This window comes from Phascolarctos cinereus, unplaced genomic scaffold, assembly GCF_003287225.1.
Source record: "Phascolarctos cinereus isolate Bilbo 61053 unplaced genomic scaffold, phaCin_HiC Scaffold_4;HRSCAF=312, whole genome shotgun sequence".
NCBI lineage: Eukaryota > Metazoa > Chordata > Mammalia > Diprotodontia > Phascolarctidae > Phascolarctos > Phascolarctos cinereus.
This window is the reverse complement of record NW_027555847.1, coordinates 665,730,080-665,735,810: the sequence shown is the minus strand read 5'-3', so window position 1 is coordinate 665,735,810 and position 5,731 is coordinate 665,730,080.

Sequence of the window (5,731 nt, the reverse complement as noted above, 5' to 3'; positions counted from 1 at the left end):
AGAAACAGTAAGTTGTGCAATCGATCAGGAGAATGAACTTCAGATACAAAGGAAAGGACGTTCAAATATCACAAGTCTATTCCGTACCTACTAGAAAATGTAGGAGGGAGTGGAATGTGTTCCAAACAGCAATGGATGCAGCCCAGGTGACCTCCTTGCAAATTAGAACTTTAATCTCACACGAAAAAGGTGAACATTCAATAATAAAGAGGACATTAAAACATTTTTAGAAAGTAAACACAGAACTGAAGAGATTATTTGCTTTTTGAACAACCCGAACAACAGAAATGCTGGAGGAGACAATAAATGCAGCAGGCAAGGACAGCAACAGAGCAAAAACAGAGGGACCAATGAGAGATTTCTTTCTAAAGGTACAAAAACAGAAATGAAGGAGAAAATCTGGCAGAGATAACAGGGAAGCAGTGGTCAGGGGGCCATTATGAACAGAACCTGGCGACACCTTGCCTACAGGTAAATCAGTAGGTTTTGTTTTGTTTGTGGGATTACATTACAACATGGGAAGGTACGTGAAAGGGGAAGAGGGATCAAGGCGAAAGAGAAGAGCGTGTGATACACAAGGGTCAAATCAAAGATTAGCAATAAGGGGAAGGTGATCTCTGCGGCCTCAGAAAGAGAAGAATCTGCATGGGAGTGGGTGAGGAGGAAAGGCAAAGATTGAAAAGGGAGGAAAGGAAGAAGGCCTTGTTTTGGTGTTGGGAGGGAGTTAGCATTGATGAATGTTCCTATGGGTGATGAGAAATGGTGCGTGAAGGGAGCTGGGGACCTTATGCTGGGTCTGACCTGGGGAATTTGGTGTTTGAAAAGTCTACTTGTTCCACCTCAGAAGGGGGGGGGCAGTTAGAACCCGGAGGGCAACTAACATTTGGGAAAGTGGTAGAGCATGAACCCAGAGATTTTGAGGAAATGTAGGGGGAAAAAGTAACCAGAAAAAGGCATAAATCAGTGGTGGGCTGCATAATCAAGGGTGTGGTGGGGGACAGCGTCTTACCATGGGGCAGTATCCTCTCTGACACCTGCAGTAATTGAAATTGTTCTGGGTATGATGCATAGTGGAAAAAGGAAAATCTATGGGTCAAGCTCTTACAAGGCAGTGTCAAAAACTGCCTAGAGGGGAGAACTTAGAACAGAAACCTTGGATGCTTTGATTGTGTGAGGAACAGAGGAAAAAAGAAAGAGACCAGATAATTATAGGGATCATGAATAAGGGTCTAGAATAGACAGAGAGTATGGATAATGAAAGTGAGAAGAATCTTTTTTGGAAAGAAGTGTAAAAAAATGACATTTAAAAAACTAATGAACAAGACTAGTTGAAGGGGTGGGAGACAAAGGGAGAATCTACTTGATCAATTAAGTGGAAAAAAAAGGAGGGGAAAGAATTATGTAATAAGATAAAAGTAAGAGAAAAAAAAGGAACTCATAATTAAAACCCTAAAGGGAAAAGGTAACAAATAAGAGGAGAGGAGAGGGGATCAAGGGTGAAGGGAAGAAAGCCAGTGAGAACAGGGCCACCTTAAAAAGGGATTAAAGTAATTGAAGGAACATAACACTGTATTTACAGCAGAAGAGGGGGGAAAATCATAACGTGAAAAAAAACCCAATATTAGAAACAGAGGAAAATATAAACCTAACTCATACTTTTAAATGTACATGAATTAAAGGATCTAATACAAATAAAAAGTGTGACAGATTGAATAAGAAAATAAAACCCTACAATCATAGATACCTGAACTCATTTACTAGATCTGGAGACTGTATCTTAGTATTTTTCTGTTGTTGGTATTTTTCCTGTTGATTTATCTGCTTATGTTTAAGGTCTTTTGAGTTTTATTCTTCCTGAAACACATTTTAAAAAATAAAGATGCACACCAAATAAAACTGAAGGGATGAAAAGAATGAACGAAGGGGACAGTTTCAGAGAAACTTTGGAAGACTTTTATGAACTGATGCAGAGTGAAGTGAACAGAACCAAGAGAACAATTTATATAAAACCAACATTATAAAGACAAACAACTTTGAAAGATTTAAGAACTCTGATCAAGAAAATGACCAATCACAGTTCCAGAGGACTCATGAGGAAACATGTCACTTCCGGACAGAGAGGCTATAGACTATGTACAGAATAAGAAATAAACTTTTGGACTTGGCCAATGTGGGAATTTGTTTTGCTTGACCATGGATATTTGTTGAAAAGGATTTTGTTTCTTTTTGTTCTTCATTTGGGGTGGTAGAAGGGAGAAAAGATAAATTGTTCATTTAAAAAATTAAATAATTTTTAAAAAGAAAAAGATCATTTTTTTTTAGTGTGGATGATTGAACCAGAGCAGGTGAAGAATGACTATTGTCCAAATGGCGACCTTCATTTGGAGAGGCAGGAAGTCTATTGACTCGGACTATCAGCATATATATACTGACTTGCCTGAGAGGCAGGGTGTTGGGTATCTCCTCTATGAAGGATTTATTGAATTACAGAGACCCTAGCAGCTAATTCCTTCACATTTCAAATGACCTTCATCTACTGCAGGAGTTCTTAATCTAGAATCTGTGAACTTGTTTATTATTATTTTTTAACTTGGTAACTGTGGGCAAATAGGTATCTAGTGGATAGAGCACTAGCCCTGGAGTCAGGAGGACCCGAGTTCAAATCCAGCCTCAGACATTTAACATTTACTAGCTGTGTAACCCCAGGCTAGTCACTTAACCCCACTGTCACACATACATACACACACCCCCCCCCTCCCAAAACAAAAGAAAGAAGTTTGGTAACTATTTTAATATAATGGATTTCCTTTGTAATCCTATGTATTTTGTGCATTTAAAAACATGATACTGAGAAAGGGTGCATAGGTTTCACAAGGCTGACAGAGGGATCTATAAGACAAAATGGTTAAAACCCCTTGATCTACTCTTCCATGCATCTTTGTATCCAGTTATTTGCATCTTGTTTTCCTCATTAGATGGTAAGCTCCTAAAGGGCAGGGGCTGTTCTTTGTCTTTTTTTGTACCCCCAACCCTTAGCACACTGCCTGGCAAATAGTAGGTGCTTACTGACCAGAATTCCATCAGATGGAAAAGTATTTCTGGAGTACCCACATTCATGGGGCTGCTGATTCATTGACATGTCTAAAATATTAAGTTTGAATCAACAAACATGTCTTCAGCATTTTAATCTCAGATTTATCCCTGAACATGTGTTGAACTTAAAGAAGTGTTTCTTTCTGTGCCTTCGTTCCCTTTCCATAAGATGGGGATGACAGCTCTTTCCTCCTTAATTATCAGAGATGCTTGGTGATGAAATTAGAATAGCAGCGCAAAGACTCCAGGATACTTACAGAACATGGGCACACTGGAGAACTGGCTTGGATGATGATTTCTTATGGTCCCCTCTGTCTAGTTCTACCCCCTCATCATAAAAAATAAGGAAACTGGGACAGGAGAGGGGAAGTCAGTCTTTAATAAGCATGTATTAAGCACCTACTATGTGCCAGGCACTATGCTAAGCACTGGGGATACAAAGAAGGGTGAAAAATAATTTTCAAGGAGTTCACAAACAAATGAGTACAGGATAAATTGGAAAAAATCAACAGAATAAAGGCACTTGAATCAAGGAGGATCAGGAAAGGCTCCTTGTAGAAGATGGGTTTTTATCTGGGACTTGAAAGAAGACTGGGAAGCCAAGAGATGGAAATGAGGAGGCAGAGCATGCCAGGCATGATGGACAGTTAGAGAACACGTCCGGAGTCAGGAGATGGAGTGTCTCGTGTGAGAAAGAGCAAGGAGCCAGTATCACTAGATTACCATTGTACGTGGGAAGGGGGCAGGGAAGGCGGAAGTTGGAAGAAGACTGGGAAGGTAAGAGGTAGCAGATTACAAAGGGCATCAAATGACAATTGAGAATTTTATATTTGATCCTAAGGTCATAGAGAGCCATGGAATTTATTGAGAAGGGGAGTGACATGGTTGGACCTTTGATTTAGGAAAAACAGTTTGGTGGCTGAATGAAGCTGGAAAATATACACTGGCCGGCTAGTGCCGTAGTCTAGGTATGAGGCAGGGACGGCTTGCACAAGAGTGGTGGCGATGCCAGAGGAGAAGGGGGAGTGTAGAAGAGATGTTACAAAGGTAGAACTGACAGGCCTTGGCAACTGATTGGATAGGGCAGGTAAGAGAGTAAGAAATGAAAGATGGCACCAAGTATAGAGCCTGGGTGAGTAGAATGGTGGCATTACCTGTGCATGTAAGGAGTTTCCCTCATCGAGGAGGGCTACATCAGAGAGAGAGAGAGGAGAGAGGGAGGGAGGGAAAGAGGGGGGAGAGAGAGAGAGATGGAGAGACAGAGAGAGGGACAGAGACAGAGAAGAGAGAGAGAGGAGAGGGAGAGAGAGAGGAGAGAGACAGAGAGATGGAGAGAAAGGGGAGAGAGAGACATGGAGACGGGGGGGAGGGAGAGAGAGGGAGAGAGGGAGAGAGAGAGAGAGAGAGAGAGAGAGAGAGAGAGAGAGAGAGAGAGAGAGAGAGAGAGAGAGAGAGATGGGGGGGAGAGAAAGAGATGAATGTAGAGACAGTGGCAGAAGACATCTGAAAAGGCAGATGGCGTTTGCCCAAGGTCACAGAGCCAACAAGTAGCAGAATTAGGTTTCCCAGACTTCCTGACCCCCTAGGCCAGATGCCACTGGAGGCAGCTAGGTGACACATTGGATAGTGTGCTGGGCCTGGAGTGAGGAAGAACTAAGTTCACATCTGCCCTCAAACACACTAGCTGTGTTCACCTCTGTCTCTGCCTCAGTTTCTTTACCTATGAAATGGGGATTATAATAGCACCTACCCTGAAGAGTTGTTGTGAAGACCAAATGAGAAAACTATTAAACACTTAGCATAGCAAATGGCACATTTTTGTTGTTTAGTCTTTTTGGTTGTGTCTGAATCTCTGTGACGTCATTTAGGGTTTTCTTGGCAAAGATACTGGAGTGGTTTGCCAGTTCCTTCTCCAGCTCATTTTACAAATGAGGAAACTGAGGCAAACAGGGTGAAGTGACCTGCCCCGGGTCACACAGCTGGTAGATAATAGGTCCTTAATAAAAGCTTATTTACTTCTTTCTTTCTGCCACTATCTCTTACGGTGAGTCACTCTAAAGTTTTGGTTTAATGCTAAATTAATCTCTTTGCTCTATGACCTCAGAGTACCACCGTTTCCCAGGATCTCAGCTCATTTTTTCAGGGTACCTGGTTACAGGTCAAGGGAAGTTAAACAGAAATGAGTGCAGGTATAAGAAACATTTGTACATATCAAAACAAGATAATACATAGAGATCTAAAACATTTTAAGTGCTACATAAGTGCTAGCTATTATTATTACTATTTGTTGAGAGACTGAAAACACAATTAAGAAGGTAATTTGACCAAAGAAAGGACAACACACTCCCAAACCAAGGAGAAATGACTTCTGAACCAGTTGTTATTTTGAACTGTCTGCACTTCTCCAGCAGCCCAGAAGGCCGGACTTTTTATCACCTAGCCTCTGGACAGTAGGGAAATGCCTTCATTTCTCAATGTTGCTGTTGTTTGGTTCAGTCATGTCTGACTCTTGGTAACTGTATGGGGTTTTCCTGGTAAAGAGACTGAAGTGGTTTCCCATTTCTTTCTCCAGTGGATTAAGGCAATAAAGGTTAAGTGACTTGTCCAGGGTCATACAGCTACTGCATAGCTGCGGCCA